This window comes from Toxotes jaculatrix, chromosome 16 (assembly GCF_017976425.1).
Source record: "Toxotes jaculatrix isolate fToxJac2 chromosome 16, fToxJac2.pri, whole genome shotgun sequence".
In the NCBI taxonomy this organism is placed as follows: Eukaryota; Metazoa; Chordata; class Actinopteri; family Toxotidae; genus Toxotes; species Toxotes jaculatrix.
Window position 1 is genome coordinate 1,854,112 of NC_054409.1, and position 26,835 is coordinate 1,880,946.

At 46.0% G+C, this 26,835-nt stretch overlaps 26 non-coding genes across 26 annotated transcripts; all 26 read left to right on the forward strand.

Moving 5' to 3' along the window:
* The first annotated feature begins 5,293 nt into the window (after positions 1–5,293).
* LOC121196551 lies at positions 5,294–5,457 on the forward strand. The gene has a single exon (XR_005896000.1). It is a non-coding gene; the product is annotated as a U1 spliceosomal RNA (small nuclear RNA).
* Positions 5,458–6,026: 569 nt separating this feature from the next.
* On the forward strand, positions 6,027–6,217 carry LOC121196484. The gene has a single exon (XR_005895937.1). It is a non-coding gene; the product is annotated as a U2 spliceosomal RNA (small nuclear RNA).
* Positions 6,218–6,575: 358 nt separating this feature from the next.
* Positions 6,576–6,690, forward strand: LOC121196172. Its single transcript, XR_005895647.1, has one exon. It is a non-coding gene; the product is annotated as a U5 spliceosomal RNA (small nuclear RNA).
* Positions 6,691–7,849: 1,159 nt separating this feature from the next.
* Positions 7,850–8,013, forward strand: LOC121196415. The gene has a single exon (XR_005895878.1). It is a non-coding gene; the product is annotated as a U1 spliceosomal RNA (small nuclear RNA).
* A 569-nt stretch (positions 8,014–8,582) lies between these two features.
* LOC121196512 lies at positions 8,583–8,773 on the forward strand. Its single transcript, XR_005895964.1, has one exon. It is a non-coding gene; the product is annotated as a U2 spliceosomal RNA (small nuclear RNA).
* A 633-nt stretch (positions 8,774–9,406) lies between these two features.
* Positions 9,407–9,570, forward strand: LOC121196563. The gene has a single exon (XR_005896011.1). It is a non-coding gene; the product is annotated as a U1 spliceosomal RNA (small nuclear RNA).
* Positions 9,571–10,139: 569 nt separating this feature from the next.
* LOC121196485 lies at positions 10,140–10,330 on the forward strand. Its single transcript, XR_005895938.1, has one exon. It is a non-coding gene; the product is annotated as a U2 spliceosomal RNA (small nuclear RNA).
* Positions 10,331–10,690: 360 nt separating this feature from the next.
* On the forward strand, positions 10,691–10,805 carry LOC121196173. Its single transcript, XR_005895648.1, has one exon. It is a non-coding gene; the product is annotated as a U5 spliceosomal RNA (small nuclear RNA).
* Positions 10,806–11,964: 1,159 nt separating this feature from the next.
* On the forward strand, positions 11,965–12,128 carry LOC121196574. The gene has a single exon (XR_005896022.1). It is a non-coding gene; the product is annotated as a U1 spliceosomal RNA (small nuclear RNA).
* Positions 12,129–12,697: 569 nt separating this feature from the next.
* On the forward strand, positions 12,698–12,888 carry LOC121196652. Its single transcript, XR_005896096.1, has one exon. It is a non-coding gene; the product is annotated as a U2 spliceosomal RNA (small nuclear RNA).
* Positions 12,889–13,246: 358 nt separating this feature from the next.
* Positions 13,247–13,358, forward strand: LOC121196204. The gene has a single exon (XR_005895677.1). It is a non-coding gene; the product is annotated as a U5 spliceosomal RNA (small nuclear RNA).
* Positions 13,359–14,518: 1,160 nt separating this feature from the next.
* LOC121196293 lies at positions 14,519–14,682 on the forward strand. Its single transcript, XR_005895761.1, has one exon. It is a non-coding gene; the product is annotated as a U1 spliceosomal RNA (small nuclear RNA).
* A 569-nt stretch (positions 14,683–15,251) lies between these two features.
* Positions 15,252–15,442, forward strand: LOC121196486. Its single transcript, XR_005895939.1, has one exon. It is a non-coding gene; the product is annotated as a U2 spliceosomal RNA (small nuclear RNA).
* A 360-nt stretch (positions 15,443–15,802) lies between these two features.
* On the forward strand, positions 15,803–15,917 carry LOC121196174. Its single transcript, XR_005895649.1, has one exon. It is a non-coding gene; the product is annotated as a U5 spliceosomal RNA (small nuclear RNA).
* A 1,152-nt stretch (positions 15,918–17,069) lies between these two features.
* Positions 17,070–17,233, forward strand: LOC121196410. The gene has a single exon (XR_005895873.1). It is a non-coding gene; the product is annotated as a U1 spliceosomal RNA (small nuclear RNA).
* Positions 17,234–18,012: 779 nt separating this feature from the next.
* Positions 18,013–18,203, forward strand: LOC121196653. Its single transcript, XR_005896097.1, has one exon. It is a non-coding gene; the product is annotated as a U2 spliceosomal RNA (small nuclear RNA).
* Positions 18,204–18,561: 358 nt separating this feature from the next.
* On the forward strand, positions 18,562–18,673 carry LOC121196205. The gene has a single exon (XR_005895678.1). It is a non-coding gene; the product is annotated as a U5 spliceosomal RNA (small nuclear RNA).
* A 1,158-nt stretch (positions 18,674–19,831) lies between these two features.
* LOC121196069 lies at positions 19,832–19,995 on the forward strand. The gene has a single exon (XR_005895551.1). It is a non-coding gene; the product is annotated as a U1 spliceosomal RNA (small nuclear RNA).
* A 569-nt stretch (positions 19,996–20,564) lies between these two features.
* LOC121196487 lies at positions 20,565–20,755 on the forward strand. The gene has a single exon (XR_005895940.1). It is a non-coding gene; the product is annotated as a U2 spliceosomal RNA (small nuclear RNA).
* A 360-nt stretch (positions 20,756–21,115) lies between these two features.
* On the forward strand, positions 21,116–21,230 carry LOC121196241. Its single transcript, XR_005895713.1, has one exon. It is a non-coding gene; the product is annotated as a U5 spliceosomal RNA (small nuclear RNA).
* A 1,150-nt stretch (positions 21,231–22,380) lies between these two features.
* Positions 22,381–22,544, forward strand: LOC121196585. The gene has a single exon (XR_005896033.1). It is a non-coding gene; the product is annotated as a U1 spliceosomal RNA (small nuclear RNA).
* A 569-nt stretch (positions 22,545–23,113) lies between these two features.
* On the forward strand, positions 23,114–23,304 carry LOC121196462. Its single transcript, XR_005895918.1, has one exon. It is a non-coding gene; the product is annotated as a U2 spliceosomal RNA (small nuclear RNA).
* Positions 23,305–23,664: 360 nt separating this feature from the next.
* On the forward strand, positions 23,665–23,779 carry LOC121196176. The gene has a single exon (XR_005895651.1). It is a non-coding gene; the product is annotated as a U5 spliceosomal RNA (small nuclear RNA).
* A 1,152-nt stretch (positions 23,780–24,931) lies between these two features.
* Positions 24,932–25,095, forward strand: LOC121196597. The gene has a single exon (XR_005896044.1). It is a non-coding gene; the product is annotated as a U1 spliceosomal RNA (small nuclear RNA).
* Positions 25,096–25,664: 569 nt separating this feature from the next.
* LOC121196488 lies at positions 25,665–25,855 on the forward strand. Its single transcript, XR_005895941.1, has one exon. It is a non-coding gene; the product is annotated as a U2 spliceosomal RNA (small nuclear RNA).
* Positions 25,856–26,213: 358 nt separating this feature from the next.
* Positions 26,214–26,328, forward strand: LOC121196193. Its single transcript, XR_005895667.1, has one exon. It is a non-coding gene; the product is annotated as a U5 spliceosomal RNA (small nuclear RNA).
* Positions 26,329–26,835: the final 507 nt, after the last annotated feature.

The window sequence follows — 26,835 nt, forward strand, 5'->3', positions numbered from 1 at the left end:
TGAGGAGCGCAGACCTCTCTGTCATGTCAGGTGTTTTCAGGAAGAAAAAGAGTGAAACGATCCTTTGCCTTGAAATCCAAAGAGGAAAGCGACGGCGGGGATCCACACGGTGTGTATCCAGAAGTAAAGCATGGTGTCCTTTAATCAGCTGCAAAAGCTCCGCGCTCTTCCCGACGAAGCTCCGTGTCCAGCGGTTCATTTCCAGAAGAGAAAGCGCTGCAGATGAAGCCGAGCGGAGGAAGAAATCCCAGTGTGAACGCTGCTGATGAACACAAGAGCTGGAGACTCTGTCGCTGCTTCTTCTGCTGCTTTCACACGGACATTAGCGACCCCTACCGGAACTGTTATCCAGAGAGGAAGAGACTGTGTCTGTGTGAGAGTCCTCTGTCTCTGTGTGTGTGCTCAGTATGTTGCTAAGCAGCGTTTCATGGTTCAGGACTGACAGCAGGACTAATGTGGACAAGTCCAACTCATTTCATTCAGCACCACAACCATGATTTGTCACATGGAGTGAAGTGAAGCCAGTGAAGAGGAGGGGAATGGGAGGAGGAAGCAACACAAAGTGTTTGCTGGTCTCTGATGGGATCTTAGCCAGCTGTTTGTCTCTGTGTTATTCTGTCTCTGCACCGTTAAACATTCATACTCAGGTGGACAGTTACAGTGGACACTGTCTAATGTCCAGAGGAAAAAAAAGTTCTTTTATCACATATTAAAGCTGTGTGATGTTCACTGACACTGACCATGTGTAGTTTAAATACATGTGTACAAGTTTATTTTCCTTCAGACAGAAGATGAGCTGATTAATGCAGGAAACAACATGAGTCAGACTCAAGTATCTGCCTTTATAATTCTAAATGAGCTGAGGACAAAAGGTGAAGACGACAGCTCATATGGAAAATTGGCACATTAAGAAAACATATATTATTTGTGTGAATAACATTAGTGCATATTTTCCACTTTTGATATATGATGGTATTATAAAAATATTAATGTCTTTTCAGTCTAAAATCCTTCTAGTGTATCTACAGGAGCTGATTAGTCCCATATATACAGTGGTGTTCCAGTATATGTCAGAGGTCAAAGTGAAGACAGTCTAGTTGGTCTCATTGGATAAAGCCAGTTATCTGTGTGCAAACAAGCGTGACAGCAGATTTATTCCACTTAGTTCTGTCAGAGCCACTGAAGCTGTTTCTTTACTTTTTATTCTTCCCTCGAGCTGCAGTGAGAACATCTACAGAAGAAACATTATTATTATTATTTACTGTCCAACACAGTAAAGTGTAAATGATGGACATTTACTCAACCCAACTTTTTATTTCCACTGTCACAGGATAGAAAGAACAAAGAACTTCACTAAGAGCCTTGTTTCATAATTCATTTCCAGCCCACAGTGTTTCTGTCCTCCAGCAAACCTTTGGATGTCAGTGTGTCAAGCTGATGTTGGTGAATCTGAGGCTGTGTTGACTGAGAGAAGAAGCTGTGAGATCTTTTAGACCCTGAGGACTCACTCTGGACTGATTTGATAGATGCTCCACAAATAAAAGTGCTTCTCCACTCAACTAACTACTACTCCTCATAGGGACTGTCTGCAGGAACTGAAGCTGCTTTTGGTCAAAGAGATATTCATGTGTTCACTGTTCACTCAGGACCATTCAGCTGGGTTGGTGAATTCAGCACCAAGGACAGCAGCAGCTGAACTGTACACAACTACTAACAGATAGAAGGAGTGTGTACAACATTCATGTTAATGTATCTGCTGAAATCCTGTTGGAAGTAGCATAAAATGGCCTCCAGGCTGATGGCAGTAACCTGCTGCAATTAGCCAATAATGAGCCCATTAGCCTCTATAATGAAGTTCACACATTATTATTTGCAACACAGGATGAAGACAATTAGTTTAAAAAAAAAATAATCATTTGAATGTTTATGAGAGTTGCGACTTTATTTTTAATCCTGTTGCTGTAGATTTTCCTCAACTCCAAACAATGTGGACTGTGAAGTGAAGCATTAACAAGCTCTCAGTCAGCACCATGGAAAGAGGCAGAGACGACTGCTGTTCTCTCTACAGTACAAAACAATTATCACTGTTTACACTTTTTATTTTTCTCATATGGTTCCATTTTTTCAGTGTTACTTCAAATTGATGAAATCACAGTTGTACAGTCATCTCTCTATCATCTCTTATTTCCATCCTATCCTTTTTTTCCCAGATCCCAAGTCCAGTTCTCCTGCACTGCAGACTCGTCTCCACTGACTCTACTGTTGCAGGGTGTAGACAGATATATTCCTCCTTCTGTACACATGCTGCAGGTCAGCTGCTACTTTTCACCTGCCAGAGTGGAGCTTCAGTGTGATGGTGTAATGCATTCACACATGGTTCACACTGTAAATGTGTGAACCCTGGTCCATTAGTGAATTTGCTGTTGGGATGATCAGAGGGTTTGTAGAGTTATTATGGTTCTTCCTCTTTGCATCATGATTTTCCACAGACTCTTGTCAGTTACAAAACAAGTAGAAAGTCTGAAAGTGCCAACGTGACTTTCCATCCATCCAGTATCAGGATACAGTTGAGAAAAGATGTGTATTGATTTAAGCTCTGAATCTGACAGCACATTACACAGCTCTCTCTCCACTCTGAGCTGTGACCTCCAGCAGTGGATGATTCACAGTAAAGTTGCAGACACTCTGTGATACTTGTTCTCTGATGCTAATGACTCTTGGAGCTCTACTTTCCTCTGCTGTTGGTCTCTGTCCTGAATAAAGAGCTCCTCCGTCTATTTCTGCTGACTCCATCCCAGTGGTTTTCATTGTTTCATCATGTAAAACCTGGGAAAGTTTCCCTCATTTACCTCGTTTTAATAACACGTTGCCTCTGACTGAGAGCCAAGCGACTGTAGAGCAGAGCATCACTTTCTGGTTCAGATCCACTTTAAAGTGTGTTGGTCTCTGTCACTGGGCCTTTACTCCACAGAGAGAACTGGATCTCATCATTAATGGAAACAATCCTAAATATCTTGGCAGAGAGAGAAGTGAGTCTCCATCTTCTCTTTCCACTTCACTTATTCTCCTTTACAGGAGTTCACTCTGCTGTGGACAGAGACACCAGCTGCAGTGTCTGTTCATAGAAGAGTTAAAGGAGGAAGAAAGGTGATCCACAGCCAGTCAACACAGAATAATGGGATCTTTGTAGGGACTGTTGGTGTCAGTGTTCAACCATCTGGAACAACAACAACAAATCAGAAAAAAAAACATCCTCTGAGGTGATGGATCATCAGTTCAAAGCTGCAATTAGGAATAAATGTCACAATAAAAACAAATGTGTACAGTGATTGGTGAGATCTGAAAAGACAAAATGAATATCACTGTACTGTCAACTTTCAAACATGCTGTTTCATTAGCCAGCTGGAAATCAATAAATAATTATTTATCAGTACAAAACAAGATCTGAACACAGAGCCAGTTTCACTTGATAGCCAACATGCTGAAGCTGAGGAAAACTTCAGATGCCTTGGTACAGTTCTGGACTCCCTGGTGAGCTTCTCTGAAAATACAAAAGATGCTCACAGCAACTTTATTTACTTAGAAAACTCTGTGGCCTCGGTGTTAGTCTGCAGATTTTAGAACTGATGTTGAAAACTACTGTTGAAAGCGTTTTAACTTTTCAACACTGAAAATTATTCACAACCTCACTGACAAGAAAAACTCTATATACTGAAACACTGACATTGATACAATTGACAGTTTTATTGCTTTATGATGCATCTGCTTCATTGATCTGATGTATTTCTCTGTGAGTCACATTGTACTATAATCTGTGCAGATGTTCCAACTAACATTCAGTATCTTCATCCACAGAAACTCCTCCACTGGCTCACAGAAGACACAGAGACAAAAAGGTGAAGCTCCCATTTACCTGGACACTGAGACACTGATTCACTTCTTCTCCTCAGAGCTGCTGAACTGTACATGGTGTTTAAATCAACTGTCAAACAGCTTTATTTAGCAGACAAATCAGAGCCATAGAGGAGCTGTCTGTAGCAGTGAAGTGACCCTTCAATATCAGTTTGTTAAATGATCAGACACGTGAAAAAAAGGCTCCAGCTTTGCTGCTGTCAGGTGGTGAAATGCTTCAAGGTAACTCAGCCTTCCCACAAAATTGGTTTCACATTGCAGAGAGATTCTTATTAAACCAATGTTTAGAAAAATCAACACATAATATTGACACCAGCAGCCCTTTGATAAACAGCTATTATGTCCAATGGAGCCTCCATATTCAATCTGTTCTCCACCAGAAAGAAAATAATTCTTCATCATTCTTTCATCATCTTTTGTCCCAGCAACATAGGTGCAAAGTAGATGTCATTCATTTATCTTTCTGCTCTCAGGTGTATAACCACAGATGGTTATTATACAAACAATCAGTTGGCCTCATTCATTGATCCTCTCTGAGGGAGCTACTGCTTTGTTTTTCCTCCACACACCCTCCACAGTGTATTCCTCTCAAATCAGGAAATGTAAACTGTGTTACTAAGAAGCAGCTGTGAGCGAGGTTACCAGTCCACTGTACATGATGACAATAAAAAAAGAAATAACTACTGAATGAACTTATTTCTTCAATATGACAGATGATGCTTGAAAAATATACAGTTGTAAGAAGCAAAGGAAACAAGAGAAGCTTTTACAAAAACAAGGTTCATGCAGCATTTTCACTTTGCACTCATCAAACACACATTCACAGATGACTACATGAATACATGACTTTATGTGTGTACAGGTCTAGTGTTTTTTTTTTTTGGATTCTTTGACAGAGGCACAGGTACTGACATAGGTCTGAGATGCTAAGAGAGAGAGAGGTTAGGGCGAGGGAAAGCTACTGCTGTTACAAGGACAAGAGGAAACCACAGGAGAGTCCAGATCAGCTCCAAGGTTTTCGGTGAGTCAATACATGTTAGTAGTTCATGTCAGTGTTTAGTTCATTTAGTCAAATGTTTTGAAAAGTGTCCCACGTGGGCCTTTGCTTTCTTTCCCAAGAGACAGCTTGACTAGTGGCATTTCACACAGTGAAATGCTCTGTTTTTGGCAGAGCAGTGCATGATGGGTAGATCCAACAAAGCGCGTTTGCCGCACGCCGCAGCCTATTTGCAGCAGTGTTTGTGTCTTTTCAGCCATAAATGTAACATACAAAGGGGAGCTGATGCTCAGGGCACTGAAATGTGGGATTATGCATTGTAGGCACCGTCAGCCAGAGCGCTGTGCCTGGTGACCACCACCCGCTCTCTTCCAACTGCAGCTCATACTTACCTGGCAGGGGAGATACCATGATCAACAAGGTGGTTCACCCAGGGTGAGGCTCAGCCATTGCACTCCGGCTGTGCTGACCCCTGCGAATTCCCCAAATGTGGGAATCTCGACTGCATAATTTCTGGTAGTGGGGGACTGCGTTCGCGCTCTCCCCTGTCGCGTGCGTGTAGAAGAAAACACAATGTGTCAGGAATGCCCATGTGCTAACCTGTTGAAGGCTCTCCATTTTGTGAAGTGGCTTTGTTGATTTAGAGTTACATGTCAGCTTTTGCAGTCTGTCCACAAAGCGGCAGTGTTGCTCTGCAGAAGCTCTCTGGCGTACGCTGCAGAGTGGCGTGTTTAGTCATGACAATTCCCTGTGTTCCCATTGGAATTGGGGAAGTGGGCGTGGCCTTTCCATGACAAAATGAAGTGTGAGCTCTCCTGTCCGACTTTGCTGCTTGTTTGTGGAAGAAATGCGTGCTAGATGTTGTTCTAGTATGCTTTATTTCTAGGCTTTGGTGTGGAACACCAATGAGTTGAAGCTATTTTTGGCCGGCTTTGCCGTATGGCTGAGCCTTTTGAGTTGGTGAAAAGTCAAACATCTTTGTATAGCGGCAGGGAAAAGTACACGGCAGACAGATGGGCAGAGTTGCTAAGTGGCGGCAATTGATAAGCTGGCTTACAAACGCGACAAGTGACGGTTGTACCAAGAGCTTGATTTGGACGTCAAACGCTTGGGCCTCATCGCTTCTCGGCCTTTTGGCTAAGATCAAGTGTAGTATCTGTTCTTATCAGTTTAATATCTGATATGTCCCCTATATGGGGACAACGTATTAAACCCATTTTTAGGAGAGGGAGCTGAAAAGGGAGCTTGCTCCGCTCACTCCACGCATCGACCTGGCATTGCAGTGCCGCCGGGAACGGTGCACCTTTCTCTTGCTTTGTAGAAAATCAAGCTCTGACACACGTTTAGTTAGGAGTCAAACTTTTACAGTGGCTGAAGGAAAAGGCGGCTAAGTTTTTATCAAGTGAATTGTGCACAACCAGTCAGTTGATTTACTGATATCACCCAGGGAACCCCGCTCAACAACACAGTGCACTTCAGCTACGATGATTGGTCGCGGACTCCCTGAAGACGCCTGATGGTTTCCCAGACGTTGTAGTCTCCATGTAAAAGCCAGGCCTGGAGGGGAGGCTGGGATTTAGCACGCGGCAAGCCAAGGGAGGCGCACCGCGACGGTGGTACCTGGGACGACTAGGGTCCTCAGCTGCTCTCTGAGACAGGCCTGTTGTGACTCTTGTTTCTCTTCATAACGCACAAGTCTTTCGCCTTTTACTAAAGACTTCCGTGGAGAGGAACACCAATGAGTTGAAGTTATTTTTGGCTGGCTTGGCCTTATGGCTGAGCCTTTTGAGTTGGTGAAAAGTCAAACATCTTTATAGAGCGCCACAAGTGTGAGCTCCCCTGTCCGACATTGCCCTTTCTTTGCGGAAGAAATGTGTGCCAGATGTTGTCATTTCGCTGGTATACTTTATTTTTAGGCTTTGGTGGGGATGCTGGCGTCTTTGAGACAAGAAAAGTGTACATGATGACAAGAAAAAAAGAAATAACGCTACTGAATGAACTTATTTCTTCAATGTGACAGATGATGCTTGAAAAATATACAGTTGTAAGAAGCAAAGGAAACAAGAGAAGCTTTTACAAAAACAAGGTTCATGCAGCATTTTCACTTTGCACTCATCAAACACACATTCACAGATGACTACATGAATACATGACTTTATGTGTGTACAGGTCTAGTGTTTTTTTTTTTTTTTTGGATTCTTTGACAGAGGCACAGGTACTGACATAGGTCTGAGATGCTAAGAGAGAGAGAGAGGTTAGGGCGAGGGAATGCATTATGCCAGAGAGTGTCCTCACAAAGATATAAGTACCAGTATGTGTGAGTGTGTGTGTGTGTGTTTGTCCTTTGATGCCTTTGATGTATCAACATTCTACAGTCTGATGTCAGAGGCTGCAGTAAGTGGACACACAGCCAGAGACAAGTTCAGAAGTCAAACAGGAGCAGAAACAGTTGGACTGGACAGGACTTGCTCATGATTTAGGAAGAAAGAAGCACTCAGATATTTCTGCACAATTATTGACAAGGAAGGGAGGAGCTACTGCTGTTACGAGGACAAGAGGAAACCACAGGAGAGTCCAGATCAGCTCCAAGGTTTTCAGTAAGTCAATACATGTTAGTAGTTCATTTAGTCAAATGTTTTGAAAAGTGTCCCACGTGGGCCTTTGCTTTCTTTCCCAAGAGACAGCTTGACTAGTGGCATTTGACACAGTGAAATGCTCTGTTTTTGGCAGAGCAGTGCATGATGGGTAGATCCAACAAAGCGCGTTTGCCGCACGCCGCAGCCTATTTGCAGCAGTGTTTGTGTCTTTTCAGCCATAAATGTAACATACAAAGGGGAGCTGATGCTCAGGGCACTGAAATGTGGGATTATGCATTGTAGGCACCGTCAGCCAGAGCGCTGTGCCTGGTGACCACCACCCGCTCTCTTCCAACTGCAGCTCATACTTACCTGGCAGGGGAGATACCATGATCAACAAGGTGGTTCACCCAGGGTGAGGCTCAGCCATTGCACTCCGGCTGTGCTGACCCCTGCGAATTCCCCAAATGTGGGAATCTTGACTGCATAATTTCTGGTAGTGGGGGACTGTGTTCGCGCTCTCCCCTGTCGCGTGCGTGTAGAAGAAAACACAATGTGTGAGGAATGCCCATGTGCTAACCTGTTGAAGGCTCTCCATTTTGTGAAGTGGCTTTGTTGATTTAGAGTTACATGTCAGCTTTTGCAGTCTGTCCACAAAGCGGCAGTGTTGCTCTGCAGAAGCTCTCTGGCGTACGCTGCAGAGTGGCGTGTTTAGTCATGACAATTCCCTGTGTTCCCATTGGAATTGGGGAAGTGGGCGTGGCCTTTCCATGACAAAATGAAGTGTGAGCTCTCCTGTCCGACTTTGCTGCTTGTTTGTGGAAGAAATGCGTGCTAGATGTTGTTCTAGTATGCTTTATTTCCAGGCTTTGGTGTGGAACACCAATGAGTTGAAGCTATTTTTGGCCGGCTTTGCCGTATGGCTGAGCCTTTTGAGTTGGTGAAAAGTCAAACATCTTTGTATAGCGGCAGGGAAAAGTACACGGCAGACAGATGGGCAGAGTTGCTAAGTGGCGGCAATTGATAAGCTGGCTTACAAACGCGACAAGTGACGGTTGTACCAAGAGCTTGATTTGGACGTCAAACGCTTGGGCCTCATCGCTTCTCGGCCTTTTGGCTAAGATCAAGTGTAGTATCTGTTCTTATCAGTTTAATATCTGATATGTTCCCTATATGGGGACAACGTATTAAACCCATTTTTAGGAGAGGGAGCTGAAAAGGGAGCTTGCTCCGCTCACTCCACGCATCGACCTGGCATTGCAGTGCCGCCGGGAACGGTGCACCTTTCTCTTGCTTTGTAGAAAATCAAGCTCTGACACACATGTTTAGTTAGGAGTCAAACTTTTACAGTGGCTGAAGGAAAAGGCGGCTAAGTTTTTATCAAGTGAATTGTGCACAACCAGTCAGTTGATTTACTGATATCACCCAGGGAACCCCGCTCAACAACACAGTGCACTTCAGCTACGATGATTGGTCGCGGACTCCCTGAAGACGCCTGATGGTTTCCCAGACGTTGTAGTCTCCATGTAAAAGCCAGGCCTGGAGGGGAGGCTGGGATTTAGCACGCGGCAAGCCAAGGGAGGCGCACCGCGACGGTGGTACCTGGGACGACTAGGGTCCTCAGCTGCTCTCTGAGACAGGCCTGTTGTGACTCTTGTTTCTCTTCATAACGCACAAGTCTTTCGCCTTTTACTAAAGACTTTTTTGGCAGAGCAGTGCATGATGGGTAGATCCAACAAAGCGCGTTTGCCGCACGCCGCAGCCTATTTGCAGCAGTGTTTGTGTCTTTTCAGCCACAAATGTAACATACAAAGGGGAGCTGATGCTCAGGGCACTGAAATGTGGGATTATGCATTGTAGGCACCGTCAGCCAGAGCGCTGTGCCTGGTGACCACCACCCGCTCTCTTCCAACTGCAGCTCATACTTACCTGGCAGGGGAGATACCATGATCAACAAGGTGGTTCACCCAGGGTGAGGCTCAGCCATTGCACTCCGGCTGTGCTGACCCCTGCGAATTCCCCAAATGTGGGAATCTCGACTGCATAATTTCTGGTAGTGGGGGACTGCGTTCGCGCTCTCCCCTGTCGCGTGCGTGTAGAAGAAAACACAATGTGTGAGGAATGCCCATGTGCTAACCTGTTGAAGGCTCTCCATTTTGTGAAGTGGCTTTGTTGATTTAGAGTTACATGTCAGCTTTTGCAGTCTGTCCACAAAGCGGCAGTGTTGCTCTGCAGAAGCTCTCTGGCGTACGCTGCAGAGTGGCGTGTTTAGTCATGACAATTCCCTGTGTTCCCATTGGAATTGGGGAAGTGGGCGTGGCCTTTCCATGACAAAATGAAGTGTGAGCTCTCCTGTCCGACTTTGCTGCTTGTTTGTGGAAGAAATGCGTGCTAGATGTTGTTCTAGTATGCTTTATTTCCAGGCTTTGGTGTGGAACACCAATGAGTTGAAGCTATTTTTGGCCGGCTTTGCCGTATGGCTGAGCCTTTTGAGTTGGTGAAAAGTCAAACATCTTTGTATAGCGGCAGGGAAAAGTACACGGCAGACAGATGGGCGGAGTTGCTAAGTGGCGGCAATTGATAAGCTGGCTTACAAACGCGACAAGTGACGGTTGTACCAAGAGCTTGATTTGGACGTCAAACGCTTGGGCCTCATCGCTTCTCGGCCTTTTGGCTAAGATCAAGTGTAGTATCTGTTCTTATCAGTTTAATATCTGATATGTCCCCTATATGGGGACAACGTATTAAACCCATTTTTAGGAGAGGGAGCTGAAAAGGGAGCTTGCTCCGCTCACTCCACGCATCGACCTGGCATTGCAGTGCCGCCGGGAACGGTGCACCTTTCTCTTGCTTTGTAGAAAATCAAGCTCTGACACACATGTTTAGTTAGGAGTCAAACTTTTACAGTGGCTGAAGGAAAAGGCGGCTAAGTTTTTATCAAGTGAATTGTGCACAACCAGTCAGTTGATTTACTGATCTCACCCAGGGAACCCCGCTCAACAACACAGTGCACTTCAGCTACGATGATTGGTCGCGGACTCCCTGAAGACGCCTGATGGTTTCCCAGACGTTGTAGTCTCCATGTAAAAGCCAGGCCTGGAGGGGAGGCTGGGATTTAGCACGCGGCAAGCCAAGGGAGGCGCACCGCGACGGTGGTACCTGGGACGACTAGGGTCCTCAGCTGCTCTCTGAGACAGGCCTGTTGTGACTCTTGTTTCTCTTCATAACGCACAAGTCTTTCGCCTTTTACTAAAGACTTCCGTGGAGAGGAACACCAATGAGTTGAAGTTATTTTTGGCTGGCTTGGCCTTATGGCTGAGCCTTTTGAGTTGGTGAAAAGTCAAACATCTTTATAGAGCGCCACAAGTGTGAGCTCCCCTGTCCGACATTGCCCTTTCTTTGCGGAAGAAATGTGTGCCAGATGTTGTCATTTCGCTGGTATACTTTATTTTTAGGCTTTGGTGGGGATGCTGGCGTCTTTGAGACAAGAAAAGTGTACATGATGACAAGAAAAAAAGAAATAACGCTACTGAATGAACTTATTTCTTCAATGTGACAGATGATGCTTGAAAAATATACAGTTGTAAGAAGCAAAGGAAACAAGAGAAGCTTTTACAAAAACAAGGTTCATGCAGCATTTTCACTTTGCACTCATCAAACACACATTCACAGATGACTACATGAATACATGACTTTATGTGTGTACAGGTCTAGTGTTTTTTTTTTTTTTTTGGATTCTTTGACAGAGGCACAGGTACTGACATAGGTCTGAGATGCTAAGAGAGAGAGAGAGGTTAGGGCGAGGGAATGCATTATGCCAGAGAGTGTCCTCACAAAGATATAAGTACCAGTATGTGTGAGTGTGTGTGTGTGTGTTTGTCCTTTGATGCCTTTGATGTATCAACATTCTACAGTCTGATGTCAGAGGCTGCAGTAAGTGGACACACAGCCAGAGACAAGTTCAGAAGTCAAACAGGAGCAGAAACAGTTGGACTGGACAGGACTTGCTCATGATTTAGGAAGAAAGAAGCACTCAGATATTTCTGCACAATTATTGACAAGGAAGGGAGGAGCTACTGCTGTTACGAGGACAAGAGGAAACCACAGGAGAGTCCAGATCAGCTCCAAGGTTTTCAGTAAGTCAATACATGTTAGTAGTTCATTTAGTCAAATGTTTTGAAAAGTGTCCCACATGGGCCTTTGCTTTCTTTCCCAAGAGACAGCTTGACTAGTGGCATTTGACACAGTGAAATGCTCTGTTTTTGGCAGAGCAGTGCATGATGGGTAGATCCAACAAAGCGCGTTTGCCGCACGCCGCAGCCTATTTGCAGCAGTGTTTGTGTCTTTTCAGCCATAAATGTAACATACAAAGGGGAGCTGATGCTCAGGGCACTGAAATGTGGGATTATGCATTGTAGGCACCGTCAGCCAGAGCGCTGTGCCTGGTGACCACCACCCGCTCTCTTCCAACTGCAGCTCATACTTACCTGGCAGGGGAGATACCATGATCAACAAGGTGGTTCACCCAGGGTGAGGCTCAGCCATTGCACTCCGGCTGTGCTGACCCCTGCGAATTCCCCAAATGTGGGAATCTCGACTGCATAATTTCTGGTAGTGGGGGACTGCGTTCGCGCTCTCCCCTGTCGCGTGCGTGTAGAAGAAAACACAATGTGTCAAGAATGCCCATGTGCTAACCTGTTGAAGGCTCTCCATTTTGTGAAGTGGCTTTGTTGATTTAGAGTTACATGTCAGCTTTTGCAGTCTGTCCACAAAGCGGCAGTGTTGCTCTGCAGAAGCTCTCTGGCGTACGCTGCAGAGTGGCGTGTTTAGTCATGACAATTCCCTGTGTTCCCATTGGAATTGGGGAAGTGGGCGTGGCCTTTCCATGACAAAATGAAGTGTGAGCTCTCCTGTCCGACTTTGCTGCTTGTTTGTGGAAGAAATGCGTGCTAGATGTTGTTCTAGTATGCTTTATTTCCAGGCTTTGGTGTGGAACACCAATGAGTTGAAGCTATTTTTGGCCGGCTTTGCCGTATGGCTGAGCCTTTTGAGTTGGTGAAAAGTCAAACATCTTTGTATAGCGGCAGGGAAAAGTACACGGCAGACAGATGGGCGGAGTTGCTAAGTGGCGGCAATTGATAAGCTGGCTTACAAACGCGACAAGTGACGGTTGTACCAAGAGCTTGATTTGGACGTCAAACGCTTGGGCCTCATCGCTTCTCGGCCTTTTGGCTAAGATCAAGTGTAGTATCTGTTCTTATCAGTTTAATATCTGATATGTCCCCTATATGGGGACAACGTATTAAACCCATTTTTAGGAGAGGGAGCTGAAAAGGTAGCTTGCTCCGCTCACTCCACGCATCGACCTGGCATTGCAGTGCCGCCGGGAACGGTGCACCTTTCTCTTGCTTTGTAGAAAATCAAGCTCTGACACACGTTTAGTTAGGAGTCAAACTTTTACAGTGGCTGAAGGAAAAGGCGGCTAAGTTTTTATCAAGTGAATTGTGCACAACCAGTCAGTTGATTTACTGATATCACCCAGGGAACCCCGCTCAACAACACAGTGCACTTCAGCTACGATGATTGGTCGCGGACTCCCTGAAGACGCCTGATGGTTTCCCAGACGTTGTAGTCTCCATGTAAAAGCCAGGCCTGGAGGGGAGGCTGGGATTTAGCACGCGGCAAGCCAAGGGAGGCGCACCGCGACGGTGGTAGCTGGGACGACTAGGGTCCTCAGCTGCTCTCTGAGACAGGCCTGTTGTGACTCTTGTTTCTCTTCATAACGCACAAGTCTTTCGCCTTTTACTAAAGACTTCCGTGGAGAGGAACACCAATGAGTTGAAGTTATTTTTGGCTGGCTTGGCCTCATGGCTGAGCCTTTTGAGTTGGTGAAAAGTCAAACATCTTTATAGAGCGCCACAAGTGTGAGCTCCCCTGTCCGACATTGCCCTTTCTTTGCGGAAGAAATGTGTGCCAGATGTTGTCATTTCGCTGGTATACTTTATTTTTAGGCTTTGGTGGGGATGCTGGCGTCTTTGAGACAAGAAAAGTGTAGATGATGACAAGAAAAAAAGAAATAACGCTACTGAATGAACTTATTTCTTCAATGTGACAGATGATGCTTGAAAAATATACAGTTGTAAGAAGCAAAGGAAACAAGAGAAGCTTTTACAAAAACAAGGTTCATGCAGCATTTTCACTTTGCACTCATCAAACACACATTCACAGATGACTACATGAATACATGACTTTATGTGTGTACAGGTCTAGTGTTTTGTTTTTTTTTTTGGATTCTTTGACAGAGGCACAGGTACTGACATAGGTCTGAGATGCTAAGAGAGAGAGAGAGGTTAGGGCAAGGGAATGCATTATGCCAGAGAGTGTCCTCACAAAGATATAAGTACCAGTACGTGTGAGTGTGTGTGTGTGTGTTTGTCCTTTGATGCCTTTGATGTATCAACATTCTACAGTCTGATGTCAGAGGCTGCAGTAAGTGGACACACAGCCAGAGACAAGTTCAGAAGTCAAACAGGAGCAGAAACAGTTGGACTGGACAGGACTTGCTCATGATTTAGGAAGAAAGAAGCACTCAGATATTTCTGCACAATTATTGACAAGGAAGGGAGGAGCTACTGCTGTTACGAGGACAAGAGGAAACCACAGGAGAGTCCAAATCAGCTCCAAGGTTTTCAGTAAGTCAATACATGTTAGTAGTTCATTTAGTCAAATGTTTTGAAAAGTGTCCCACGTGGGCCTTTGCTTTCTTTCCCAAGAGACAGCTTGACTAGTGGCATTTCACACAGTGTTCCTTTGTTTTTGGCAGAGCAGTGCATGATGGGTAGATCCAACAAAGCGCGTTTGCCGCACGCCGCAGCCTATTTGCAGCAGTGTTTGTGTCTTTTCAGCCACAAATGTAACATACAAAGGGGAGCTGATGCTCAGGGCACTGAAATGTGGGATTATGCATTGTAGGCACCGTCAGCCAGAGCGCTGTGCCTGGTGACCACCACCCGCTCTCTTCCAACTGCAGCTCATACTTACCTGGCAGGGGAGATACCATGATCAACAAGGTGGTTCACCCAGGGTGAGGCTCAGCCATTGCACTCCGGCTGTGCTGACCCCTGCGAATTCCCCAAATGTGGGAATCTCGACTGCATAATTTTTGGTAGTGGGGGACTGCGTTCGCGCTCTCCCCTGTCGCGTGCGTGTAGAAGAAAACACAATGTGTCAGGAATGCCCATGTGCTAACCTGTTGAAGGCTCTCCATTTTGTGAAGTGGCTTTGTTGATTTAGAGTTACATGTCAGCTTTTGCAGTCTGTCCACAAAGCGGCAGTGTTGCTCTGCAGAAGCTCTCTGGCGTACGCTGCAGAGTGGCGTGTTTAGTCATGACAATTCCCTGTGTTCCCATTGGAATTGGGGAAGTGGGCGTGGCCTTTCCATGACAAAATGAAGTGTGAGCTCTCCTGTCCGACTTTGCTGCTTGTTTGTGGAAGAAATGCGTGCTAGATGTTGTTCTAGTATGCTTTATTTCCAGGCTTTGGTGTGGAACACCAATGAGTTGAAGCTATTTTTGGCCGGCTTTGCCGTATGGCTGAGCCTTTTGAGTTGGTGAAAAGTCAAACATCTTTGTATAGCGGCAGGGAAAAGTACACGGCAGACAGATGGGCGGAGTTGCTAAGTGGCGGCAATTGATAAGCTGGCTTACAAACGCGACAAGTGACGGTTGTACCAAGAGCTTGATTTGGACGTCAAACGCTTGGGCCTCATCGCTTCTCGGCCTTTTGGCTAAGATCAAGTGTAGTATCTGTTCTTATCAGTTTAATATCTGATATGTCCCCTATATGGGGACAACGTATTAAACCCATTTTTAGGAGAGGGAGCTGAAAAGGGAGCTTGCTCCGCTCACTCCACGCATCGACCTGGCATTGCAGTGCCGCCGGGAACGGTGCACCTTTCTCTTGCTTTGTAGAAAATCAAGCTCTGACACACATGTTTAGTTAGGAGTCAAACTTTTACAGTGGCTGAAGGAAAAGGCGGCTAAGTTTTTATCAAGTGAATTGTACACAACCAGTCAGTTGATTTACTGATCTCACCCAGGGAACCCCGCTCAACAACACAGTGCACTTCAGCTACGATGATTGGTCGCGGACTCCCTGAAGACGCCTGATGGTTTCCCAGACGTTGTAGTCTCCATGTAAAAGCCAGGCCTGGAGGGGAGGCTGGGATTTAGCACGCGGCAAGCCAAGGGAGGCGCACCGCGACGGTGGTACCTGGGACGACTAGGGTCCTCAGCTGCTCTCTGAGACAGGCCTGTTGTGACTCTTGTTTCTCTTCATAACGCACAAGTCTTTCGCCTTTTACTAAAGACTTCCGTGGAGAGGAACACCAATGAGTTGAAGTTATTTTTGGCTGGCTTGGCCTTATGGCTGAGCCTTTTGAGTTGGTGAAAAGTCAAACATCTTTATAGAGCGCCACAAGTGTGAGCTCCCCTGTCCGACATTGCCCTTTCTTTGCGGAAGAAATGTGTGCCAGATGTTGTCATTTCGCTGGTATACTTTATTTTTAGGCTTTGGTGGGGATGCTGGTGTCTTTGAGACAAGAAAAGTGTACATGATGACAAGAAAAAAAGAAATAACGCTACTGAATGAACTTATTTCTTCAATGTGACAGATGATGCTTGAAAAATATACAGTTGTAAGAAGCAAAGGAAACAAGAGAAGCTTTTACAAAAACAAGGTTCATGCAGCATTTTCACTTTGCACTCATCAAACACACATTCACAGATGACTACATGAATACATGACTTTATGTGTGTACAGGTCTAGTGTTTTTTTTTTTTTTTGGATTCTTTGACAGAGGCACAGGTACTGACATAGGTCTGAGATGCTAAGAGAGAGAGAGAGGTTAGGGCGAGGGAATGCATTATGCCAGAGAGTGTCCTCACAAAGATATAAGTACCAGTACGTGTGAGTGTGTGTGTTTGTCCTTTGATGCCTTTGATGTATCAACATTCTACAGTCTGATGTCAGAGGCTGCAGTAAGTGGACACACAGCCAGAGACAAGTTCAGAAGTCAAACAGGAGCAGAAACAGTTGGACTGGACAGGACTTGCTCATGATTTAGGAAGAAAGAAGCACTCAGATATTTCTGCACAATTATTGACAAGGAAGGGAGGAGCTACTGCTGTTACGAGGACAAGAGGAAACCACAGGAGAGTCCAGATCAGCTCCAAGGTTTTCAGTAAGTCAATACATGTTAGTAGTTCATTTAGTCAAATGTTTTGAAAAGTGTCCCACGTGGGCCTTTGCTTTCTTTCCCAAGAGACAGCTTGACTAGTGGCATTTGACACAGTGAAATGCTCTGTTTTTGGCAGAGCAGTGCATGATGGGTAGATCCAACAAAGCGCGTTTGCCGCACGCCGCAGCCTATTTGCAGCAGTGTTTGTGTCTTTTCAGCCATAAATGTAACATACAAAGGGGAGCTGATGCTCAGGGCACTGAAATGTGGGATTATGCATTGTAGGCATCGTCAGCCAGAGCGCTGTGCCTGGTGACCACCACCCGCTCTCTTCCAGCTGCAGCTCATACTTACCTGGCAGGGGAGATACCATGATCAACAAGGTGGTTCACCCAGGGTGAGGCTCAGCCATTGCACTCCGGCTGTGCTGACCCCTGCGAATTCCCCAAATGTGGGAATCTCGACTGCATAATTTCTGGTAGTGCGGGACTGCGTTCGCGCTCTCCCCTGTCGCGTGCGTGTAGAAGAAAACACAATGTGTCAGGAATGCCCATGTGCTAACCTGTTGAAGGCTCTCCATTTTGTGAAGTGGCTTTGTTGATTTAGAGCAGGGGTGTCAAACCTGTCCACAAAGGGCCGGTGTGGCTGCAGGTTTTTGTTCCAACCAATGAAGAGCACACAGTTTGACCAATCAACTGTCTGAAGACTGAGATCAGTTGATTAAATGAGTCAAGTCTGGTGTGCTGCTGCTTGGTTGGAACAAAAACCTGCAGCCACACCGGCCCTTTGTGGACAGGTTTGACACCCCTGATTTAGAGTTACATGTCAGCTTTTGCAGTCTGTCCACAAAGCGGTAGTGTTGCTCTGCAGAAGCTCTCTGGCGTACTCTGCAGAGTGGCGTGTTTAGTCATGACAATTCCCTGTGTTCCCATTGGAATTGGGGAAGTGGGCGTGGCCTTTCCATGACAAAATGAAGTGTGAGCTCTCCTGTCCGACTTTGCTGCTTGTTTGTGGAAGAAATGCGTGCTAGATGTTGTTCTAGTATGCTTTATTTCCAGGCTTTGGTGTGGAACACCAATGAGTTGAAGCTATTTTTGGCCGGCTTTGCCGTATGGCTGAGCCTTTTGAGTTGGTGAAAAGTCAAACATCTTTGTATAGCGGCAGGGAAAAGTACACGGCAGACAGATGGGCGGAGTTGCTAAGTGGCGGCAATTGATAAGCTGGCTTACAAACGCGACAAGTGACGGTTGTACCAAGAGCTTGATTTGGACGTCAAACGCTTGGGCCTCATCGCTTCTCGGCCTTTTGGCTAAGATCAAGTGTAGTATCTGTTCTTATCAGTTTAATATCTGATATGTCCCCTATATGGGGACAACGTATTAAACCCATTTTTAGGAGAGGGAGCTGAAAAGGTAGCTTGCTCCGCTCACTCCACGCATCGACCTGGCATTGCAGTGCCGCCGGGAACGGTGCACCTTTCTCTTGCTTTGTAGAAAATCAAGCTCTGACACACGTTTAGTTAGGAGTCAAACTTTTACAGTGGCTGAAGGAAAAGGCGGCTAAGTTTTTATCAAGTGAATTGTGCACAACCAGTCAGTTGATTTACTGATATCACCCAGGGAACCCCGCTCAACAACACAGTGCACTTCAGCTACGATGATTGGTCGCGGACTCCCTGAAGACGCCTGATGGTTTCCCAGACGTTGTAGTCTCCATGTAAAAGCCAGGCCTGGAGGGGAGGCTGGGATTTAGCACGCGGCAAGCCAAGGGAGGCGCACCGCGACGGTGGTACCTGGGACGACTAGGGTCCTCAGCTGCTCTCTGAGACAGGCCTGTTGTGACTCTTGTTTCTCTTCATAACGCACAAGTCTTTCGCCTTTTACTAAAGACTTCCGTGGAGAGGAACACCAATGAGTTGAAGTTATTTTTGGCTGGCTTGGCCTCATGGCTGAGCCTTTTGAGTTGGTGAAAAGTCAAACATCTTTATAGAGCGCCACAAGTGTGAGCTCCCCTGTCCGACATTGCCCTTTCTTTGCGGAAGAAATGTGTGCCAGATGTTGTCATTTCGCTGGTATACTTTATTTTTAGGCTTTGGTGGGGATGCTGGCGTCTTTGAGACAAGAAAAGTGTACATGATGACAAGAAAAAAAGAAATAACGCTACTGAATGAACTTATTTCTTCAATGTGACAGATGATGCTTGAAAAATATACAGTTGTAAGAAGCAAAGGAAACAAGAGAAGCTTTTACAAAAACAAGGTTCATGCAGCATTTTCACTTTGCACTCATCAAACACACATTCACAGATGACTACATGAATACATGACTTTATGTGTGTACAGGTCTAGTGTTTTTTTTTTTTTTTTGGATTCTTTGACAGAGGCACAGGTACTGACATAGGTCTGAGATGCTAAGAGAGAGAGAGAGAGGTTAGGGCGAGGGAATGCATTATGCCAGAGAGTGTCCTCACAAAGATATAAGTACCAGTACGTGTGAGTGTGTGTGTTTGTCCTTTGATGCCTTTGATGTATCAACATTCTACAGTCTGATGTCAGAGGCTGCAGTAAGTGGACACACAGCCAGAGACAAGTTCAGAAGTCAAACAGGAGCAGAAACAGTTGGACTGGACAGGACTTGCTCATGATTTAGGAAGAAAGAAGCACTCAGATATTTCTGCACAATTATTGACAAGGAAGGGAGGAGCTACTGCTGTTACGAGGACAAGAGGAAACCACAGGAGAGTCCAGATCAGCTCCAAGGTTTTCAGTAAGTCAATACATGTTAGTAGTTCATTTAGTCAAATGTTTTGAAAAGTGTCCCACGTGGGCCTTTGCTTTCTTTCCCAAGAGACAGCTTGACTAGTGGCATTTGACACAGTGAAATGCTCTGTTTTTGGCAGAGCAGTGCATGATGGGTAGATCCAACAAAGCGCGTTTGCCGCACGCCGCAGCCTATTTGCAGCAGTGTTTGTGTCTTTTCAGCCATATATGTAACATACAAAGGGGAGCTGATGCTCAGGGCACTGAAATGTGGGATTATGCATTGTAGGCACCGTCAGCCAGAGCGCTGTGCCTGGTGACCACCACCCGCTCTCTTCCAACTGCAGCTCATACTTACCTGGCAGGGGAGATACCATGATCAACAAGGTGGTTCACCCAGGGTGAGGCTCAACCATTGCACTCCGGCTGTGCTGACCCCTGCGAATTCCCCAAATGTGGGAATCTCGACTGCATAATTTCTGGTAGTGGGGGACTGCGTTCGCGCTCTCCCCTGTCGCGTGCGTGTAGAAGAAAACACAATGTGTCAGGAATGCCCATGTGCTAACCTGTTGAAGGCTCTCCATTTTGTGAAGTGGCTTTGTTGATTTAGAGTTACATGTCAGCTTTTGCAGTCTGTCCACAAAGCGGCAGTGTTGCTCTGCAGAAGCTCTCTGGCGTACGCTGCAGAGTGGCGTGTTTAGTCATGACAATTCCCTGTGTTCCCATTGGAATTGGGGAAGTGGGCGTGGCCTTTCCATGACAAAATGAAGTGTGAGCTCTCCTGTCCGACTTTGCTGCTTGTTTGTGGAAGAAATGCGTGCTAGATGTTGTTCTAGTATGCTTTATTTCCAGGCTTTGGTGTGGAACACCAATGAGTTGAAGCTATTTTTGGCCGGCTTTGCCGTATGGCTGAGCCTTTTGAGTTGGTGAAAAGTCAAACATCTTTGTATAGCGGCAGGGAAAAGTACACGGCAGACAGATGGGCGGAGTTGCTAAGTGGCGGCAATTGATAAGCTGGCTTACAAACGCGACAAGTGACGGTTGTACCAAGAGCTTGATTTGGACGTCAAACGCTTGGGCCTCATCGCTTCTCGGCCTTTTGGCTAAGATCAAGTGTAGTATCTGTTCTTATCAGTTTAATATCTGATATGTCCCCTATATGGGGACAACGTATTAAACCCATTTTTAGGAGAGGGAGCTGAAAAGGGAGCTTGCTCCGCTCACTCCACGCATCGACCTGGCATTGCAGTGCCGCCGGGAACGGTGCACCTTTCTCTTGCTTTGTAGAAAATCAAGCTCTGACACACATGTTTAGTTAGGAGTCAAACTTTTACAGTGGCTGAAGGAAAAGGCGGCTAAGTTTTTATCAAGTGAATTGTGCACAACCAGTCAGTTGATTTACTGATATCACCCAGGGAACCCCGCTCAACAACACAGTGCACTTCAGCTACGATGATTGGTCGCGGACTCCCTGAAGACGCCTGATGGTTTCCCAGACGTTGTAGTCTCCATGTAAAAGCCAGGCCTGGAGGGGAGGCTGGGATTTAGCACGCGGCAAGCCAAGGGAGGCGCACCGCGACGGTGGTAGCTGGGACGACTAGGGTCCTCAGCTGCTCTCTGAGACAGGCCTGTTGTGACTCTTGTTTCTCTTCATAACACACAAGTCTTTCGCCTTTTACTAAAGACTTCCGTGGAGAGGAACACCAATGAGTTGAAGTTATTTTTGGCTGGCTTGGCCTTATGGCTGAGCCTTTTGAGTTGGTGAAAAGTCAAACATCTTTATAGAGCGCCACAAGTGTGAGCTCCCCTGTCCGACATTGCCCTTTCTTTGCGGAAGAAATGTGTGCCAGATGTTGTCATTTCGCTGGTATACTTTATTTTTAGGCTTTGGTGGGGATGCTGGCGTCTTTGAGACAAGAAAAGTGTACATGATGACAAGAAAAAAAGAAATAACGCTACTGAATGAACTTATTTCTTCAATGTGACAGATGATGCTTGAAAAATATACAGTTGTAAGAAGCAAAGGAAACAAGAGAAGCTTTTACAAAAACAAGGTTCATGCAGCATTTTCACTTTGCACTCATCAAACACACATTCACAGATGACTACATGAATACATGACTTTATGTGTGTACAGGTCTAGTGTTTTGTTTTTTTTTTGGATTCTTTGACAGAGGCACAGGTACTGACATAGGTCTGAGATGCTAAGAGAGAGAGAGAGGTTAGGGCGAGGGAATGCATTATGCCAGAGAGTGTCCTCACAAAGATATAAGTACCAGTACGTGTGAGTGTGTGTTTGTCCTTTGATGCCTTTGATGTATCAACATTCTACAGTCTGATGTCAGAGGCTGCAGTAAGTGGACACACAGCCAGAGACAAGTTCAGAAGTCAAACAGGAGCAGAAACAGTTGGACTGGACAGGACTTGCTCATGATTTAGGAAGAAAGAAGCACTCAGATATTTCTGCACAATTATTGACAAGGAAGGGAGGAGCTACTGCTGTTACGAGGACAAGAGGAAACCACAGGAGAGTCCAGATCAGCTCCAAGGTTTTCAGTAAGTCAATACATGTTAGTAGTTCATTTAGTCAAATGTTTTGAAAAGTGTCCCACGTGGGCCTTTGCTTTCTTTCCCAAGAGACAGCTTGACTAGTGGCATTTGACACAGTGAAATGCTCTGTTTTTGGCAGAGCAGTGCATGATGGGTAGATCCAACAAAGCGCGTTTGCCGCACGCCGCAGCCTATTTGCAGCAGTGTTTGTGTCTTTTCAGCCACAAATGTAACAGACAAAGGGGAGCTGATGCTCAGGGCACTGAAATGTGGGATTATGCATTGTAGGCACCGTCAGCCAGAGCGCTGTGCCTGGTGACCACCACCCGCTCTCTTCCAACTGCAGCTCATACTTACCTGGCAGGGGAGATACCATGATCAACAAGGTGGTTCACCCAGGGTGAGGCTCAGCCATTGCACTCCGGCTGTGCTGACCCCTGCGAATTCCCCAAATGTGGGAATCTCGACTGCATAATTTCTGGTAGTGGGGGACTGCGTTCGCGCTCTCCCCTGTCGCGTGCGTGTAGAAGAAAATACAATGTGTCAGGAATGCCCATGTGCTAACCTGTTGAAGGCTCTCCATTTTGTGAAGTGGCTTTGTTGATTTGGAGTTACATGTCAGCTTTTGCAGTCTGTCCACAAAGCGGCAGTGTTGCTCTGCAGAAGCTCTCTGGCGTACGCTGCAGAGTGGCGTGTTTAGTCATGACAATTCCCTGTGTTCCCATTGGAATTGGGGAAGTGGGCGTGGCCTTTCCATGACAAAATGAAGTGTGAGCTCTCCTGTCCGACTTTGCTGCTTGTTTGTGGAAGAAATGCGTGCTAGATGTTGTTCTAGTATGCTTTATTTCCAGGCTTTGGTGTGGAACACCAATGAGTTGAAGCTATTTTTGGCCGGCTTTGCCGTATGGCTGAGCCTTTTGAGTTGGTGAAAAGTCAAACATCTTTGTATAGCGGCAGGGAAAAGTACACGGCAGACAGATGGGCGGAGTTGCTAAGTGGCGGCAATTGATAAGCTGGCTTACAAACGCGACAAGTGACGGTTGTACCAAGAGCTTGATTTGGACGTCAAACGCTTGGGCCTCATCGCTTCTCGGCCTTTTGGCTAAGATCAAGTGTAGTATCTGTTCTTATCAGTTTAATATCTGATATGTCCCCTATATGGGGACAATGTATTAATCCCATTTTTAGGAGAGGGAGCTGAAAAGGGAGCTTGCTCCGCTCACTCCACGCATCGACCTGGCATTGCAGTGCCGCCGGGAACGGTGCACCTTTCTCTTGCTTTGTAGAAAATCAAGCTCTGACACACATGTTTAGTTAGGAGTCAAACTTTTACAGTGGCTGAAGGAAAAGGCGGCTAAGTTTTTATCAAGTGAATTGTGCACAACCAGTCAGTTGATTTACTGATATCACCCAGGGAACCCCGCTCAACAACACAGTGCACTTCAGCTACGATGATTGGTCGCGGACTCCCTGAAGACGCCTGATGGTTTCCCAGACGTTGTAGTCTCCATGTAAAAGCCAGGCCTGGAGGGGAGGCTGGGATTTAGCACGCGGCAAGCCAAGGGAGGCGCACCGCGACGGTGGTAGCTGGGACGACTAGGGTCCTCAGCTGCTCTCTGAGACAGGCCTGTTGTGACTCTTGTTTCTCTTCATAACGCACAAGTCTTTCGCCTTTTACTAAAGACTTCCGTGGAGAGGAACACCAATGAGTTGAAGTTATTTTTGGCTGGCTTGGCCTTATGGCTGAGCCTTTTGAGTTGGTGAAAAGTCAAACATCTTTATAGAGCGCCACAAGTGTGAGCTCCCCTGTCCGACATTGCCCTTTCTTTGCGGAAGAAATGTGTGCCAGATGTTGTCATTTCGCTGGTATACTTTATTTTTAGGCTTTGGTGGGGATGCTGGCGTCTTTGAGACAAGAAAAGTGTACATGATGACAAGAAAAAAAGAAATAACGCTACTGAATGAACTTATTTCTTCAATGTGACAGATGATGCTTGAAAAATATACAGTTGTAAGAAGCAAAGGAAACAAGAGAAGCTTTTACAAAAACAAGGTTCATGCAGCATTTTCACTTTGCACTCATCAAACACACATTCACAGATGACTACATGAATACATGACTTTATGTGTGTACAGGTCTAGTGTTTTGTTTTTTTTTTGGATTCTTTGACAGAGGCACAGGTACTGACATAGGTCTGAGATGCTAAGAGAGAGAGAGAGGTTAGGGCGAGGGAATGCATTATGCCAGAGAGTGTCCTCACAAAGATATAAGTACCAGTACGTGTGAGTGTGTGTGTTTGTCCTTTGATGCCTTTGATGTATCAACATTCTACAGTCTGATGTCAGAGGCTGCAGTAAGTGGACACACAGCCAGAGACAAGTTCAGAAGTCAAACAGGAGCAGAAACAGTTGGACTGGACAGGACTTGCTCATGATTTAGGAAGAAAGAAGCACTCAGATATTTCTGCACAATTATTGACAAGGAAGGGAGGAGCTACTGCTGTTACGAGGACAAGAGGAAACCACAGGAGAGTCCAGATCAGCTCCAAGGTTTTCAGTAAGTCAATACATGTTAGTAGTTCATTTAGTCAAATGTTTTGAAAAGTGTCCCACGTGGGCCTTTGCTTTCTTTCCCAAGAGACAGCTTGACTAGTGGCATTTGACACAGTGAAATGCTCTGTTTTTGGCAGAGCAGTGCATGATGGGTAGATCCAACAAAGCGCGTTTGCCGCACGCCGCAGCCTATTTGCAGCAGTGTTTGTGTCTTTTCAGCCATAAATGTAACATACAAAGGGGAGCTGATGCTCAGGGCACTGAAATGTGGGATTATGCATTGTAGGCACCGTCAGCCAGAGCGCTGTGCCTGGTGACCACCACCCGCTCTCTTCCAACTGCAGCTCATACTTACCTGGCAGGGGAGATACCATGATCAACAAGGTGGTTCACCCAGGGTGAGGCTCAGCCATTGCACTCCGGCTGTGCTGACCCCTGCGAATTCCCCAAATGTGGGAATCTCGACTGCATAATTTCTGGTAGTGGGGGACTGCGTTCGCGCTCTCCCCTGTCGCGTGCGTGTAGAAGAAAACACAATGTGTGAGGAATGCCCATGTGCTAACCTGTTGAAGGCTCTCCATTTTGTGAAGTGGCTTTGTTGATTTAGAGTTACATGTCAGCTTTTGCAGTCTGTCCACAAAGCGGCAGTGTTGCTCTGCAGAAGCTCTCTGGCGTACGCTGCAGAGTGGCGTGTTTAGTCATGACAATTCCCTGTGTTCCCATTGGAATTGGGGAAGTGGGCGTGGCCTTTCCATGACAAAATGAAGTGTGAGCTCTCCTGTCCGACTTTGCTGCTTGTTTGTGGAAGAAATGCGTGCTAGATGTTGTTCTAGTATGCTTTATTTCCAGGCTTTGGTGTGGAACACCAATGAGTTGAAGCTATTTTTGGCCGGCTTTGCCGTATGGCTGAGCCTTTTGAGTTGGTGAAAAGTCAAACATCTTTGTATAGCGGCAGGGAAAAGTACACGGCAGACAGATGGGCGGAGTTGCTAAGTGGCGGCAATTGATAAGCTGGCTTACAAACGCGACAAGTGACGGTTGTACCAAGAGCTTGATTTGGACGTCAAACGCTTGGGCCTCATCGCTTCTCGGCCTTTTGGCTAAGATCAAGTGTAGTATCTGTTCTTATCAGTTTAATATCTGATATGTCCCCTATATGGGGACAACGTATTAAACCCATTTTTAGGAGAGGGAGCTGAAAAGGGAGCTTGCTCCGCTCACTCCACGCATCGACCTGGCATTGCAGTGCCGCCGGGAACGGTGCACCTTTCTCTTGCTTTGTAGAAAATCAAGCTCTGACACACGTTTAGTTAGGAGTCAAACTTTTACAGTGGCTGAAGGAAAAGGCGGCTAAGTTTTTATCAAGTGAATTGTGCACAACCAGTCAGTTGATTTACTGATCTCACCCAGGGAACCCCGCTCAACAACACAGTGCACTTCAGCTACGATGATTGGTCGCGGACTCCCTGAAGACGCCTGATGGTTTCCCAGACGTTGTAGTCTCCATGTAAAAGCCAGGCCTGGAGGGGAGGCTGGGATTTAGCACGCGGCAAGCCAAGGGAGGCGCACCGCGACGGTGGTACCTGGGACGACTAGGGTCCTCAGCTGCTCTCTGAGACAGGCCTGTTGTGACTCTTGTTTCTCTTCATAACGCACAAGTCTTTCGCCTTTTACTAAAGACTTCCGTGGAGAGGAACACCAATGAGTTGAAGTTATTTTTGGCTGGCTTGGCCTTATGGCTGAGCCTTTTGCGTTGGTGAAAAGTCAAACATCTTTATAGAGCGCCACAAGTGTGAGCTCCCCTGTCCGACATTGCCCTTTCTTTGCGGAAGAAATGTGTGCCAGATGTTGTCATTTCGCTGGTATACTTTATTTTTAGGCTTTGGTGGGGATGCTGGCGTCTTTGAGACAAGAAAAGTGTAGATGATGACAAGAAAAAAAGAAATAACGCTACTGAATGAACTTATTTCTTCAATGTGACAGATGATGCTTGAAAAATATACAGTTGTAAGAAGCAAAGGAAACAAGAGAAGCTTTTACAAAAACAAGGTTCATGCAGCATTTTCACTTTGCACTCATCAAACACACATTCACAGATGACTACATGAATACATGACTTTATGTGTGTACAGGTCTAGTGTTTTGTTTTTTTTTTGGATTCTTTGACAGAGGCACAGGTACTGACATAGGTCTGAGATGCTAAGAGAGAGAGAGAGGTTAGGGCGAGGGAATGCATTATGCCAGAGAGTGT